This window comes from Dreissena polymorpha, chromosome 12 (genome assembly GCF_020536995.1).
Source record: "Dreissena polymorpha isolate Duluth1 chromosome 12, UMN_Dpol_1.0, whole genome shotgun sequence".
Lineage (NCBI taxonomy): Eukaryota > Metazoa > Mollusca > Bivalvia > Myida > Dreissenidae > Dreissena > Dreissena polymorpha.
The window spans coordinates 57,582,163-57,599,786 of record NC_068366.1 but is presented as its reverse complement, the minus strand read 5'-3'; the positions used below and the strand labels follow the sequence as shown (position 1 = coordinate 57,599,786).

The following is a 17,624-nucleotide window of genomic DNA, read 5'->3' as shown; positions in this document are numbered from 1 at the left end:
CTTCGTGTGTCGCGCAAAATATCGTGTATCGCTTCGTGTGTCGTGTGTCGCCCTTGATAAAAGAAGGGAGAGAAATGTGCTGCAAAAAAATACCACTTGACTGACGTAGCACGTAGTGGACTATTTTAATCATTCATAAACTTAATCTTCCGCAAAACGTATAGCTAATTTTTTATATTTTTAATTTTTATAAATACGATCCGTTTACATTTATTTCATTGAACACGATATTCACATTATGTGTCAATACGTAAATGATTGTAGTTCAATAACTGAAGTAGCGCCGCGAATAATTTCTCGGCGCGGATGGGGCAGTTATCAGGTTTTGGGTCATTAACAAAACTGGCTTGCAAAACTGGCTCTTAACCTTAGTTGTTCTTAAGCGAACAACTAAAACATATAGGAGGTTTTTGTGTGACGTCACAAGAGGGGTTTTCCGTTACTTAAAATAGATTGGCCGTCAACTTCTCGATCGCGGCCAATTACATTGTATCAGAGTAAAGGTCGTCGGAAGACTTAATACTTACAATTTCACAAAACAAAACTATCAATACCCGTATTCTTTTTTTAAGTAAGACTTTAATAAAAGATATTTCAAAAATAATAAAACATATAATAATTTGAATATTACTATAAGTGGTGTGGATGCGATAGTGTTATTTTTCATCAGCGATTGAAATCTAGTGTAAGGGGTGCATTGAATCAGTTATAAAACAAAGCCCTAAAATAGCTCAATACATTTCAATCTTGAAATGTAGTTTTAATTTTATTTTACATTGAATGAATTTTCGTTTCGTTTGCATTGAATAAAAATATTAATAGATTTAAGCATTCAAATTGAAAAAAACACCTGCATATTTTGCAAATTGAACTGTCTTTGCATGTACATGTATATTGAAAACTCTTCTGTAGTGATACTGAGCGATACAAATCTCGAATATTATGATACCATGAATCTACACATTTAATTTAGTTTACACAAGTATTTTATATCCCTATGATGACCAAACGCGATTGCTTGTTTTCATGATGATGTTTCGAACACTGCAGTAACGCACGATCTTTACACATAGCAGAGTTTACATTTGCAGGTACCCGTTAAATACGTTAATTGTGTAGCAGTAAACTTGTACAATATTTTAAATGTATAGTTATTAAACACTTTATTGCTATGTTTACACTGGTTAATTTATATATACTTAATAGTTCCTAGCTGTTAATCCATTTCGGGCAAATGTCTATTTTTTTAATATGTTCAAATATTTTATTAAAGCAAGTTTAAGCAACTGTTAAGTTTTTGACTTAATATGCCAAGAGATGACATGGAGGTATCATAAATTGTGTTTAATGACCAGACACATGTGGTTTATGAAGAGACCCCATAAAGAGTCATACAAGCATAGGTCCCTGGGTTTATGACACACTGTTTTCTTAGTAATTGTCTGGACAGTATCCGATCCGATAGTAAAATGGTTTCCAGATGATAACTAAACAACGTTTATGCCTAGGATCATGAAACTTCATAGGTACGTTGATCATGACTCGCAGATGACCCCTAATTATTTTCAGGTCACTAGGTCAAAGGTCATGGTCACAGTGACTCAACTTTGAAAAATGGTTTCCGGATGATAAATCAAGAATGCTTACGCCTATGATCATGAAACTTCTTAGGTACATTGAGCATGACTCGCATATGACCCCTATTGACTTTCAGGTCACTAGGTCAAAGGTCAAGGTGACTTGACACAGTAAAATGGTTTCCGGATGATAACACAAGAAAGCTTACGCCTAGGATCACGAAACTTTATAGGTACATTGATCATGATTCGCAGATAACCCCTATTGATTTTCAGGTCACTAGGTCAAAGGTCAAGGTCTCAGTGCCAAAAACCGTATTCACACAATTACTGCCACTACAACTGACAGCCCATATGGGGGGGGGGCATGCATGTTTTACACACAGCCCTTGTTTCAAAAATGTTTTCATATATACTTATATTGATATTTACAAAATTGATGCATATAAATGATAGACTTTACTGAAATCATTTTAATGATACTGAAATCATTACAGTGAATTAATACTGATAATTATTTAATAGATTTTGCTTGATACAATCATGTACATCTATATCAAATGAGAACATACTGTAACTTTAGTGATGAATTTCAGTGAATTAAATTTAATCCAAAATATAAGTAACTCGCATATCTCTCCCGCAGCGCGCACACCTAAACATCCTACTGTGTACCTATTCAGATCCAGATAAAAAGATATGATACATAATTATGTATCATATTGTTCAGAGGGGATGATTTTACCTCTGTTTTATCAATGTATTGTTTTACTTCTTTAATCAGTGTGTTTAAAGATATATAAACATAGCTCCAGGGTCTTTGCTTCAGGCAATGAATATTTCATATCCTGATCTCTTTTTCTAATGGTTATTTTAACTAGTTCCTACATTCAATACAGTAAAATATATGTTAAGTAGTATCTGTACACATTGGTAGATTAAATTTGTACATCAAATATTATTTTTTAATTGTTTTAAAAAGATATAGTTTAAATGTTCATACTAGATTAATTTAGAACCTTAGTCATGTCACGGAGATGTAGAGTCCGTGGTCATGTGGTAATTAACATTTTTCAATATAACCACTTTTATATGGAGTCCTGACCAGATCTCAAATGCATATCCTTTTTCTCTGTCACCCTGGTCTTCTCCTATCAAAATGGCAAATTATATACAGAACCGTTCTTTATACACAATGGTTGAATGAAAAAATTGACATCCTATTCACATGGAAATTTCACTTTGACAGTCATGGAAAAAGAGCCTGCACAACACAGATCAAAAATACTTTTTATTTGTGGATAATCCCATATCTTGAAACTCTATGTGCATAAATATCTCAAGTCTTCATGAAATCAGGACAACAAAAATGTTTTTAAGTCCTTAATTGACCTTGCAATAGTAATCAGATTATTAGAAGCTCAATTAGTCTATTTATGTCATATGCTTTGTGTATTGTAAACATACACACAATATTGCAGGTACATGATAGCAATAAATAATAACAAAGCCATCCATACTATAAAGGTCAATGGCAAAGCCGGTGATGAAAAATTTGAACGCTTTGAGCTTAATCACACATGGTGAATTGTGATCGCTTTATGGCAGTCGTGAGCCGTCAACATTTGCCTTGTTAACTCTGTGAATGCCACGTTTATATTCCAATCTTCATAAAATTTGGCCAGAATATAGGTCTCAATGATATCTTGGATCAGTTCGAAAATGGTTACAGTTGGTTGAAAAACATGGCTACCAGGGGGTGGGGCATTTTTCCTTATATTGCTATAGGAAAACATTGTCAACACTCAAGAGGTCACATTTATTTTCCGATCTTCATGAATTTTGGTCATAATATTTGTCCCAATAATATCTTGTTATCTCAGGTGAACAACTGTTGGCCTTTCAGGCCCTCTTGTTTGTTCATCTTACCATTTGAAGAAAAGATATCATTGCTCAAATGTCTTTTACTTTTAGAATGTGTTATGCTGCATTTCTTATGTGGCTTGTTCGGGGTATATTGTTCAGCGCATGTCGGTAAGTCCGTCAGTCGGTCCGTCCACCAGATGGTTTCCGGATGATAACTCAAGAGCTTAGGCCTAGGATCATGAAACTTCATAGGTACATTAATCATAACTGGAAGATGAACCCTATTGATTTTCAGGTCACTAGATAAAAGGGTAAGGTCACAGTGACTAGAATGCTTAGGCCTAGGATCTTGAAACTACATAGGTACATTGATCATGACTGGCATATGACCCCTATTGATGTTCAAGTTATTAGGTCGAAGGTCATGGTCACAGTGAGTCAAAACAGTTTAATGATTTCCAGATGATAACTCAAGAATGCTTACGTCAAGGATCATGAAACTTTATAGGTACATTGATCATGACTTGCAGATTACCCCTATTGATGTTTAGGTCACTAGGTCAAAGGTCAAGGTGATTCAAAACAGTTAAATAGTATCCGGATGATAACTCAAAAATGCTTACGCCTAGGACCATTAAACTTCATAGGTACATTGATCATGAGTGGTATATAACCCTTATTGATTTTCAGTTCACTTGGTCAAAGGTCAAGGTCACAGTGACTCATAACAGTAAAAAGGTTTCCTGATGATAACTCAAGAATAGTAAGGCCTAGGATCATGAAACTTCATAGGTAAATTGATCATGACTGGCAGATGATCCCTATTGATTTTCAGGTCACTAGATCAAAGGTCAAGGTCACAGTAACAAAAAATGTATTCACATAATGGCTATCACTACAACTGACAGCCCATATGGGAGACATGCATGTTTTACAAACAGCCCTTGTTTGTCTTACGTTGGTAAATGTTCATCTCGGTCAATTCTAGGTTAAGTTTGAAAGTAGGTCATATTTGGTCCAAACTAGGTCAACAAACCAAATCACAGAAAAGGTTAGTGAACACTCCAGAGATCACATTTTCTTCTAGATCTTAATGAAAATTGGACAGAATGTTATCTCGATGAAATAAAGTTTGAAAGTTGGTAGTTTGTCAAAAACTAGGTCATTAGGTCAAAATATAGAAAACTTCCTTTACCTTTCTACAGGTCACATTATCTTCCTGATTTTCATGAAAATTGCTTACAATGCCATTCTTAATCAAATCAAAAGCTGAATTTGCAAGTTTGTCATGTGCAAGCTAAAGCTTGGTTACAACTGAGTCAAATCAAACACAAGTTTTTGACACTATAGAAGGAGTTTGGGTGAGCGATACAGGGCTATCTTGTTTTAGAACAGCCTGTAGTAAGAAAGGGAAGGTATTGTATTTGTTTCAAAAGTAACATGTTATTGTTATTGATAGTAACTGAGCAATTATATGATGTCATAGTTTTGGTTATTTTGCTCACTTGTTATGATATGACAAGGTGAGCTTTTGCTATCACTCTTTGTCTGTTGTATTTTATCCAAAGTTTATTGTGAACAAATAAGATATCATTTTACAATGTTTAAATTTGGATGTCACCTCTTTGCCAGATTCTTATGAAACTAGTCACCTCTATGTTATTTTGGGTTTCATATTCTAGCAAAAATTAAGGCACTAGGTCAACTATAAGAAAAGGTCTGTTAAAACTTTAGTGGTCACATTCTCTCTCTGATCCACTTGTAAATTGGTTAGAACATTATTTTAAATGATTTCAAAGTCAAGCTTGAAAGTAGCATATTCAACATTTAGGTCACAAGGTCTAGTCTCGGTGATTAACAGGTCACGTTCAAAAGTGGGTCATGTGCTTCCAAGCATTTGATAAATAACTAAAATCATTAAAATCTATGTTAACACTTACATTTTTACCTGATCTTCATGGCAGTTGATCAGAATGTTCAAATAAATAAAAGTAGGAACTCTGTAACAAGGCTCAACTAGATCGGATAGACGCAAATAGTTTGTTCATACTCATAATGCCTTTTTTCCTAGATCTTCATGAAAAATTAGTTAACACCACTAGGAAACAATCAGTTTCAGGTAAGCCACATTGTGCTGTTAAAGCTATCTATGTATAGTATAGATTGTTACAAAACCTTGTTTATCAATAAAAATAAATGAAAAAAATGGCTTTCTAAAACAGTAAAAGTTGTAGTCTTGGATTATATATTACTCAACTTATAATCTACGACAATCTTTTGAGAAGAAAAAACAAAATTTGACTATTATTATACCCCATCATACTGTGATTGGGGGCTAGCACAGAATTCTCAATTATGTTTTTCGAAAAATAATCGGTTAGCATATTGTTGCTGTTTTATCCAGTTGTCTGGACCATTACTCCCAAAAGAATTGTAAGTTCAAATATGAGATAATTAGGTAAATAAATCTCATTGAAGGGAGTGCAGTGTCCAAGAACGAAAACAATTGCACCACAACCATTAACTATTGACCTGCGGATAAATGACAAGCAATTACATAATTGCGGTGATTTAGATTAACTTAAATGGATGCTTATTTATTTTATGCTTTCCGGTGATTTATACAGAAATATCAGTGTAAAACTGATTGAAAAATAACAGTGAAAATACCGATATTTTTCGCTGTTTTTCTGGGAAAATCGATATTCCACTGAATCCAACAAATATCCTCTATATATCCATCCTCTTCAAAAGCATCGTCAAACCAGTACTTTCAGTACTTTGATTTAGTATGTATAAATAGATAAATGCATAATATATACACATATGATAGTTTATAACATGTGAGAAAAGGAAAAAGAAAATATAAACAAACAAGTGATGTCATCATCCTTCAGAAAACGAGAAAAATTGCAATCTCTAGTCACGAGTCTTTTTTTTAAAATAAATTGTAAAAAAATGGCAAAAGGAAATTACAATCTTCCAACATAGAAATCATCTACAATGTATGCTTAAATGAAAAATAAAGAAAACAAGAGGGCCATAATGGGGCTGTATCGCTCCACTGTTTTTTTATGCGAAAAAAACGTGCAATGCGCATGGGTTGAAATGTACTCAAGCATGTGACTTTCTCTTTCTATCCCTCGTCCCACTGGGCGCTTAAAAGTTGGAAGGGAGAGCTTTTTATATATGGAAAAAGTTACTACCGTGTTAACTAAACAGACTTAAAAGCTTGGGAATTGTTGCACAGGTCCTTTGCTTATAACGTAGGTACATTTATCTCGCCAAAAAATATTGTTGTTCTTTCTATTTCACATATTTTTAGATGCTGAAGATCAAACCTACGCATTTGATTTGAAACATATTCACAAGACCCATAGGAATCAAAATGCCTTAATCCTTTACCAAACGACACATTTTGGACATTCCCAATTCGAAAGAGGTTGCAGACGACAATTAAATTGTAATGGAATATGAAGGAAATGATCAGGTAGGGTAGAAATAATTGTGATAAAAGGAGAAATTGCTCATCTTGAGCAATTCTCCTCTTGTCACAATTATTCATAAAGTTGTCAGCTACAAACCCGTAAAATCCTGTTAGTGTTTGGTAAAGGGTTAATAATCTCTGGTTCATTCTTAGAGCCTTTCACACATTTATAACAAATACAATAGTAGCATCTTTCTTTGTAAAGAATCATCTCAAAATATAATTAACAACCCACACATCCCTAAGACCAACAGGCCTGATAATATTATGATAATATAAAGATTATTTCTTTATATTTATAAATGTATATAATTAAGTAATACATTTGACTTCTAAGATCAATTCCTAACTTATTTTAAGAAAATTATAAAATGGTCAGAAATATATAGATCTATGGATCGTTGAGCAAATGACAATCATATCCACAATGCATGAGTCACAAATCACAAATCAAACAATGAATCATTAGTTATTAAAAAGCAGCATATACGATAGTTACGAACATTGCACTTCATTTATCAGTGCCGTAGCCAGACCCAACTTTAAGCCGAGGCAGTATCTAAGGTCCTTCTAGGGGGGGGGGGGGGGGGGGGGGGGGGGGGTCCGGCGGCATGCCCACCCGCATTTTTTTTTATCCCTAGAACGTCTCTGGTGCGTTTTAAAGGCCATTTAAACAACATTTTAAACCTAAATTATCGGAATCGTGGACGCTATATATTACCATTTGGTATCAATAAAATTAACAAAAAAAATCTGCTACATGTACAAGTTCATTGTCAATTTTATATTCTGGTACCATAAACGGTGTTTAAAGTGACAATGATGTAACAAACTTAAATACAGAAAAATAGTCATATACTTCATTTTAAGTCAGATAGAAACAAAAAATTGAGACACAGCTCTCTCATACAAGCCATAGTATGTATATGGATAATAGAATGTGCTTTACAGATTTATTATTGAAAATACTAAAATAAAATAGATCTACCATATAATATAAAGAAACAGATCTATCAAACATTTTAGCTAATAATGTTTCATGAACATGTTTTATTATTCTTTAACTTTAAAATATCAATCTTATTGAACGCTAATTCAACTCTCCTGTATCCAGTCGAATCCCACATTTTTAGAATTTGTTTTCGATCAACTGGAATGTGTTTATGCACAAACATTTAAGCGATGCCATTAAGCCGTTCCTCTTTCATAGTAGAACGTGTCCACGCTTTAAGCCTTAGCAATTCGTTAAAACTCCACTCACATGTACAAGAACCAATAAAAAATATTAATTCTTAAGATAACATCAAATCAGCTTCCGCAAACTTGCTGTTGTAGTTCAGACAAGTTCACCGTGAAAAAAATCGTGGACGATTTGTTTTTCCATTTAGAGCTTGAAAGCACAATAGGGCTATTTAATGAAATATTTAAATGCATTAAATTAAAAGCGTTTTCAATCATAAACACATATAAAAAAGGATCATTGATGGAATTTTCTTAAACACGGACCTACTGGGATTCGAACCAACGCAGTGACAATATAATAGTGAGCAATGGATCCAAAGTCTGACGCTTTACCGATCGCGTCACAGGGGCATATTGCTTATTATGAGGAGTACAAATATTTAACTTAAATCAGTAAAGTTTTTGGCCATTTTTTCAATTTTCTTGTGTAACATTTTGTTTTAGCACTGCGTCATCATTTTCTGTCAGTTTACAGTTTTATCATCAACTTTATTGACTATTAAAAAGAAAAGACTTGAACTTCTTTATATCAAAAGTTTAATACGCGGGATATCATAATTTGAAAATTCTAATGTAAACAAAGATTCTTACCACCTGAAACGGTCCCGGATTAAGCTCGACGCCGGCCATAAAGAGGAATTCCAATAAAGGCGAAAACGCCAACCACCCGAAGTGTGTCTAGGTCCAAAATAGACCCAGACCTGGCCGTAAAACACCCGATCCTCGCTCGGTACGTTCCGATGTCCACAATGATTGTAACATCGAAGTGTACAGTGCGACGCTTTGTTTAATATACGGATTTTCCTAATCATTTAATTTCATTTTGCTGAGACATTTGGCATCAATAGAAGTTATTAAAATGAAATAATTATCTGCCTCAACATGAGCCAATTGTACTCAATGATATTTGTTTGTGATTATAGTGCTTTAAATTCATTAAATTGCCTCAATTTCTTATATAGAGTTTATTCTTTGACATAAATTTTCCTTTTTTTCCATGTAATCTCAACATTGCTCTGCAAATTTTAGCCGAGGCAACTGCCTCGGTGTGCCTCAGCGTGGCTACGGCGCTGCATTAATTCCAACACCTTCTCTTGGATACAAAGTTTGAGTTAACCATGCAGTATCATATATTGACTTTTCTTTAAATAATTATGTTAATGGAAGTTGTGTATTAAACATCGATAAGATATTATAAAACTAGTTTAAACTTTACAAAAAAGACATGAAATTAACATGTCATCCGAAATATTTTTATCCGGATATATGTTCACTTTCGACATATTTAAATAAAACCCGACTTTTTTCAGTTTATAAGAAAAACATTCAAAACACTTTATCTTACTTCAATTCCTTTGTAAGCAGTCACCATCTGATCTGAAATGGCACTAAATGACAGGGTTTTATCTCATGTTTACAAGATGTTGTTGTTGGTCACAGACACACGGCCGCAGTTATCTCCCCTGGTAAACGTCATATGTTCAGTTTTGTGACCCTCGGGGCAGGGTCAAATTTGAGCCCAGGGGAATAATTTGATCAAATTTGGTAGAGGACTATTAGATATCACTACACACCAAATTAAGTAGCCCTAGGCTCTATAATTATGAACAAGAAGATTTTTAAAGTTTGCACAAAATAGGCCTTATTTAAGCATATGTTCATATTTGTGACCCCCAGGGCAGGGTCCAATTTGTCCCCAGGGGCATAATTTGAACAAACTATTAGATGTCACTAAATACCGAATTTGGTAGAAATAGGCCCAATGGTTATGGACAAATAGATTTTTAAAGTTTGCACAAAATGGGCCCAATATAAGCATATGTTCAATTTTGTGGCCCCTGGGGAACGATCAAATTTGATCCGAGGGGCTTAATGTGAACAAACTTGGTAAAGGACTATGAGATGTCATTACATACCAAATTTGGAAGCCCTATGTCATACGGTTATGGACAAGAAGATTTTTAAAGTATGCACAAAATAGGCCTTATATAAGCAAATTTTCAATTTTTGTACCCCCTGGGGCTGGGTCAAATTTGACCCCAGGGTCATAATTTGAAGAAACTTGGTAGAGGGCTATAAGATGTCACTACATACCACATTTGGCAGCCCTAGGCCCAATGGTTATGGATGAGAAGATTTTTAAAGTTTTCACAAAATAGGCCTTATATAAGCAAATTTTCAATTTGACCCCCCAAGGCAGGGTCAAATTTGACCCCAGGGGCATAATTTGAAGAAACTTGGTAGAGGACTATAAGATGTCACTACATACCATATTTTGTAGCCCTTGACCCAATGGTTAGTGACGAGATTTTTAAAGTTTTCACAAAATAGGCCTTATATAAGCAAATTTTCGATTTTCTGACCCCCCAGGGCAGTGTCAAATTTGACCCTAGGGGCATAATTTGATGAAACTTGGTAGAGGACTATAAGATGTCACTACATACCAAATTTGGTAGCCCTAGGCTCAATGATTATGGACGAGAAGATTTTTAAAGTTTTCACAAAATAGGCCTTATATAAGCAAATTTTCAATTTTTTGACCTCCCAGGGCAGGGTCAAATTGACCCCAGGGGCATAATTTGAACAAATTTGAAAATGGTTCACCCAAAGAACATTCCTGAGAAATTTCATCAGAATTGGACCAGTAGTTTAGGAGAAGAAAATGTTTAATGAAAAAGTTAACGCACGCACGGAAGCAGGAACGACGGACACAGGACCATGACATAAGCCCCGCTGGCCTCTGGCCATTGGAGCTAAAAATTACTTACACCGTGAGGAGGATAACGGTTAAGACTATTTTACGTAATTGCGGGAAAAATGCCGCCGCTTCAAGTACGTATACTTTCCAAACTAATAATGAACCTAAAGAAACTAACGAAAAGAAAACACGGTTACAACACACCTTCGGTAGATTATGTTCAATTTTGTGACCCCTGGGGAACGATCAAATTTGATCCCAGGGGCTTAATTTGAACAAACTTGGTAGAGGACTATTAGATGTCACTTCATACCAAATTTGGTAGCCCTATTCCATATGGTTTTGGACAAGAAGATTTTTAAAGTTTTCACAAAAAAGGCCTTATATAAGCCTTTGTTCAATTTTGTGACCCTCCTGGCAGGGTCAAACTTGACCCCAGGGGCATAATTTGAACAAACTTGGGAGAGGACTTTAAGATGCTATTACATACCAAATTTGGAAGCCCTAGGCCAAATGATTATGGACGAGAATATTTGTAAAGTGTTCACAAAATAGACCCTATATAAGCATATGTTCAATTTTGTGACCCCCAGGGAAGGGTCAAATTTGACCCCAGGGGCATAATTTGAACCAATTTGGTAGAGGACTATTAGATGTCTCTATATACCAAATTTGATAGCCCTAGGCCCAATGGTTATGGACAAGAAGATTTTTAAAGTTTTCACAAAATAGGCCTAATATAAGCAAATTTTCAATTTTGTCACCCCCGGGGCAGGGTCAGATTTGACCCCAGGGGCATAATTTGAACAAATTTGACAGAGGTTCACCCCAGGAACATTTGTGAGAAGTTTTATCAGAATTGGACTTGGAGTTAAGGAGATGTTTAAAGAAAAGTTAACGCACGCACGGACGCACGCAAGACGGACACAGGACCATGACATAAGCCCCGCTGGCCTCTGGCCAGTGGAGCTAAAAATGGGGGTCACCAGTGAAAACGAAAAGTTCCTGCTTTACAATCAAGGGTACCCCTATTTTCCAGAAACGCCATACTGAATTAGAGATTTTTATACAAATGTATGTGAGCATTAAAATGAGCTAAATGTTCAAAAATTATTATAAATAGATAAAAAAAGAGCAAAAGCCTATAATAAACTCATAAACATATTAACATGCATACATCTCATATATCATTAGTGACATGGAACCTACTAAGTGCAGTAAGATTTGCTAACCTAGTTTGAAATTGCGAGAGAAATGCATTCTTCTATAAATAAGACTTGAAAATGTTACACGGACATAAGAACATTAATAATTAAGTAACAAGGCACATTTAATCATTCAATTATACAGGTTTAAAGGAAAATAGATTTATCAATTTATCAATGAGTAGTGATACTTGTGATAACATTAAACTTATGACAAACAAAACAAATACATGATTGTCATGGTATTTTTTTGAAGAACTTCGACAGGTTGGAATAAGTGTTTCCAAAAGACGCTTGACATTGGTGACCCTGGGCTGACTGTCAGAGTTATTCATTTTGAAAATGTTCTTGAGACCATCACGTTCAAAGATCATTTTAAGATGCATAAATTTGAGTCCAGAGCCAGCTATAATATTTATATTGTTGCAGCATTGAACACATGACTGTAAACAAGAAAACTCAGTGACTGCAAGTTCCTAGCTTGTTTCTGGGTTGAATCTGACTTTGAGTCCATAATCTGTCTGGTTTCATTTTCCTCCTGCACAGGTAATCAGCATATCACTGAAAAGATAACGCAATTGTTCCTTTGAAGTTGATACATGTATTTGCCTAGCAGTTATATTCAGGCAGGTTCATAAAAACTTCAATAAGTTTCAGTCGAAGAAAATTAAGCATACTTGCAAATTGTGTATGAATAATTTAAACCATTTTTATTTATTAAAATAAAACAAGGGCTGTTTGTAAAACATGCATGCCCCCTATATGGGCTCTCCGTTGTAGTGACAGCCATTGTGTGAATATGTTTTTTGTCACTGCAGTGCTCCAGCTAGGCCTAAATCCTTGCCCCCCCGAACCTGCGCCCTGCCGCCCCCCTCAATTTTTTTTTTTTTTTTTTTTTCATAAATCTCTTATTACATTGTAATAAGTTTATCCTCATTGTAGACATTATATTTGAATGGTTTAATAATAATGGGAATAATATAATTATTTATAACATATAAATTAACATGCAATAGGAAGCATTCCAGACACACCCGCGCGCTCGAACGTGCCCTTTTCACAAAATTCTGCGCGTCGAAAGTGCCCTTTTGACAAAATACTGCGCGTCGAAAGTGCCCTTTTGACAAAAAAGCCCCCCCTGCCCTTTTCAAATCCTAGCTGGAGCACTGTCATTGTGACCTTGACCTTTGACCTAGTGACCTGAAAATCAATAGGGGTCATCTGCCAGTCATGATCAATGTACCTATGAAGTTTCATGATCCTAGCCATAAGCGTTCTTGAGTTATCATCCGGACACCATTTTACTATTTCGGGTCACCGTGACCTTGCCCTTTGACCTAGTGACCTGAAAATCAATAAGGGTCATCTGCGAGTCATGATCAATGTACCTATGAAGTTTCATGATCCTTGCCATAAGCGTTCTTGAGTCATCATCCGGACACCATTTTACTATTTCGGGTCACCGTGACCTTGACCTTTGACCAAGTGACCTGAAAATCAATAGGGGTCATTTGCGAGTCATGATCAATCTACCTATCAAGTTTCATGATCCTAGGAATAAGCGTTCTTCAGTTAATAACCGGAAACCATTTTACTATTTCGGGTCACCATGAACTTGACCTTTGACCTAAAAATCGATAGGGGTCATCTGCGAGTCATGATCAATGTACCTAAAAAGTTTCATGATCCTAGGCATAAGCGTTCTTGAGTTATCATCCGGAAACCATTTTACTATTTTGGGTCACCATGATCTTGACCTTTGACCTAGTGACCTCAAAATCAATAGGGGTCATCTGCAAGTCATGATCGATGTACCTATGAAGTTTCATGATCATAGCCATTAGCGTTCTTGAGTTATTATCCGGAAACCATTTTACTATTTCAGGTCACCGTGACCTTGACCTTTGATATAGTGACCTGAAAATCAATAGGGGTCAACTGCGAGTCATGATCAATCTACTTATCAAGTTTCATGATCCTAGGCATAAGCGTTCTTAAGTTATCATCCGGAAACCATTTTACTATTTCGGGTCACCGTGACCTTGACCTTTGACCTAGTGACCTGAAAATCTATAGGGGTCATGTGCGAGTCATGATCAATGTACCTATGAAGTTTCATGATCATAGGCATAAGCGTTCTTGAGTTGTCATCCGGAAACCATTTTACTATTTCGGGTCACCGTGACCTTGACCTTTGACCTAGTGACCTGAAAATCATTAGGGGTCATCTGCGAGTCATGATCAATCTACCTATCAAGTTTCATGACCCTAGGCCTAAGCGTTCTTGAGTTATCATCCGGAAACCATTTTATTATTTCGGGTCACTGTGCCCTTGGCCTTTGACCTAGTGACCTGAAAATCAATAGGGGTCATCTGCGAGTCATGATCAATCTTCCTATCAAGTTTCATGATCCTAAGCCTAAGCGCTCTTGAGTTATCATCTGGAAACCATTTTACTATTTCGGGTCACCGTGACCTTGACCTTTGACCTAGTGACCTCAAAATCAATAGGGGTCATCTGCGTGTCATGATCAATGTACCTATGAAGTTTCATGATCCTAGGCCCAAGCGTTCTTGAGTTATCATCCAGAAACCACCTGGTGGACGGACAGACAGACAGACCGACATGTGCAAAGCAATAAACCCCCTCTTCTTCGAAGGGGGTCATAAATATTTGGTCTTTTCTTATTTATTTGACTTCAATAAGCCTTCTAAAAGTTGTATCTTTAAATTGACAACATTTTCTTCATGTTATTTAACAAAAAAATCATATACAGATGTCAAATACATGTACACAAGCACTTATATAGGAGTAAGAACTGACATTAGTGTTTCATGGGAAGTGTGACATAATCAATTATTATATGCATCATTGTTTTTATTTATTCAGACATTCACTACATAGCATGTCATTACTTGTATTTTATATGATATGCCCTTTTAAACTGGATTAAAGGGATCTTTTCACCAGAGCTCCAGATATGGGTCGTATTTTCGTAATTATGAATTATTTATAAGTCCGTTACGTATTTATTTTATAATTTTGTCGAACCATTAAGAATTACAAAATCAATTTACGAATATATTTTTATATCGGTTCGTATCGATTTTTATTGAGTTCTTTTCGCGTATTAAAGATCTTGTCGGTGCATGCTAATATACATGTAGAATGGTTATCGGGATTGTTTAACAAAGCGCATTTTTTCCAATAAAAGCGGCATGTACAGTCTATCTGTCAAAAAACAATGGGAAAAACAATCCCTAAAAGTGAATACTTCAAACTGGGTGAAATTAACCTTAATCATGTCGATACCTCCGTCCATTTAGGTATAACAAGAACGACGTCTGTCTGTGAAACAGCTGAAGTGAACGTAGAAGGGAACATCTCAAAGGCAAGACGTGCTCTGTACAGTCTCCTTGGAGCCGGGCTGCACGGTCACAATGGTCTGGACCATAAATCAATGCTGGATCTTTAGAAGTCATTTGTTCTTCCTGTGCTCACCTACGGCATAGAAATATTTACACCAAAGAGTACTCTCATCAAACACCTGGACCTATTCCAAAGGAAAACTATTAAACAGATACTTTCTCTGCCAAATAACGCTGCAGATCCCTGCGTGCTTATCCTTACAGGACTTTTACCAATTGAAGCAATATATCATTTGAAAATCTTAAACTTTTTCAACAATATATGTGGCCAAAAGCAGTCTACTGTAGTATTGAACACCAAATTGTGGTACGACAACTTTCTGTGAAATCAGGAAAATCCTCATCATGGATAAACTGTGTGCTCCCTCTCCTTGTAAAATATGACCTAGAAGATGTTGATGATTATCTTCAAAACCCTCTTAATAAATCCCAATGGAGATTAAAGGTACATAAAACGGTAGTGAATTATTGGAAAGAATATATCGATAGGATAGCCCGCACATATTCCTCTTTGAAATACATGAACATTCAATATTCACCTGGCAAATTTCATCCTTTGATACAAGTTGGATGCTCCTCAGCACTAGAGGTAACTCGACTGCCTACAAGATTCAGGCTACTCACCGGCACTTACGTACTCCAAGTAAATAGATGCTGCTTCAACCAGTATGCCATAAGCGCAGTGTGCCCGAACTGTAAAGTGGAAGATGAAACAGTCGAACACTTCCTGTTACACTGCTCTGCATTGGAACAGGTAAGAGCCCCAGTTATGTGCCAAATCTGGAATTTACTGGAATCTATGGATCTCACCAAACAAGTTACCTCCCCTGCTCTACTAGCCCAAACCCTCATTGACTGGTCAATCATAGTCCCAAACCTTCCTTCATATAGAGACAAAACGATTATGTTAGAATTTCATATACGAAGACTATTCTTCCACTTACATACTACAAGATATAGGCTTTATAAAGAACTGTCTGGAAACTGAGGACTTCTTGGTTGCATGGCATGCGGTCTAGATACTTGTTCAGTGTTTGTAATGACTGATGTGTGTATATACGAACCCTGTGATGTACGTGTGAAAAAAAACAACATGTGGTCCATGTCCCCAACGTCTGTAATAACCCGTGTGTATATATGTGTACTGTACGATACACCTGTGAAAACTGTGCAATGACCGTGATGTGTATATATATATGTACCTTGTGATATACTCGTGAAACCATGTATATAGGAACTAGTGCGGTGAAGGTGTGATATCTATACTTTGGACTTGTACTCCCAGCAACCACTGGGGTTCGCCATCTTTGGCGGTGAAGACTACACAGATACAGATACAGAATGGCGGCGCCCAGAGAGCGTCCTAAAAAACTGTAATGCGTGCAAAAACATATTGTACGCAAAGTGAGCCGAAGTTGAATGTTAAGAAAGACATTATAGAAAAGATCTTATATGATGTTGTATGTTCAGTTGCCGACACAGTCGGAAAAGCTAACCAAAAAAAAAACGCGACACGACGGGTCCAAACTTAAACAAAACTAGAAATGGCGCGGCAGAGGCCGACGCGTATCCCCACGCCGAATGTTTGACCTAGGTGTGCCCCAGGGTTGGTAATGGGGCCATGCATAGCTGAGATTGACCGTATTGTCATAAGAGAAGTTCATCATCAATTAGAAGTGAATTGGTGTAGAAATGAAGAAGTTATAGTAAAAGGCAATTTTGGGTGGGTGTGACATATGTGGGCAGGGCGCCCCAGGATTGGTAATTGTGCCATGCATAGTTGAGATTGACCGTATTGTCATAAGAGAAGTTCAGTATCAATTTGAAGTGAATCGGTCTAGAAATGAAGAAATTATAGTAAAAGGCAATTTTGGGCGGGTGTGGTCTATGTGGGCGGGGCCCCAGGGTTGGTAATGGGGCCATGCATAGTTGAGATTGACCGTATTGTCATAAGAGAGGTTCAGTATCAATTTGAAGTGAATCGGTGTAGAAATGAAGAAATTATAGTAAAAGGCAATTTTTGGTGGGTGTGGTCTATGTGGGCGGGGCGCCCCAGGGTTGGTAATGGGGCCATGCATAGTTGAGATTGACTGTATTGTCATAAGAGAAGTTCAATATCA

General features: G+C 36.2%; 1 long non-coding RNA gene across 1 annotated transcript; it reads right to left on the bottom strand.

Annotated features, from left to right (window-relative positions):
• Window positions 1-13,242: 13,242 nt before the first annotated feature.
• On the bottom strand, window positions 13,243-14,726 carry LOC127854064 (uncharacterized). Its single transcript, XR_008036900.1, has 2 exons — window positions 13,566-14,726; window positions 13,243-13,420 (listed from the first exon to the last, which is right to left on the bottom strand). It is a non-coding gene; the product is annotated as an uncharacterized LOC127854064 (long non-coding RNA).
• Window positions 14,727-17,624: the final 2,898 nt, after the last annotated feature.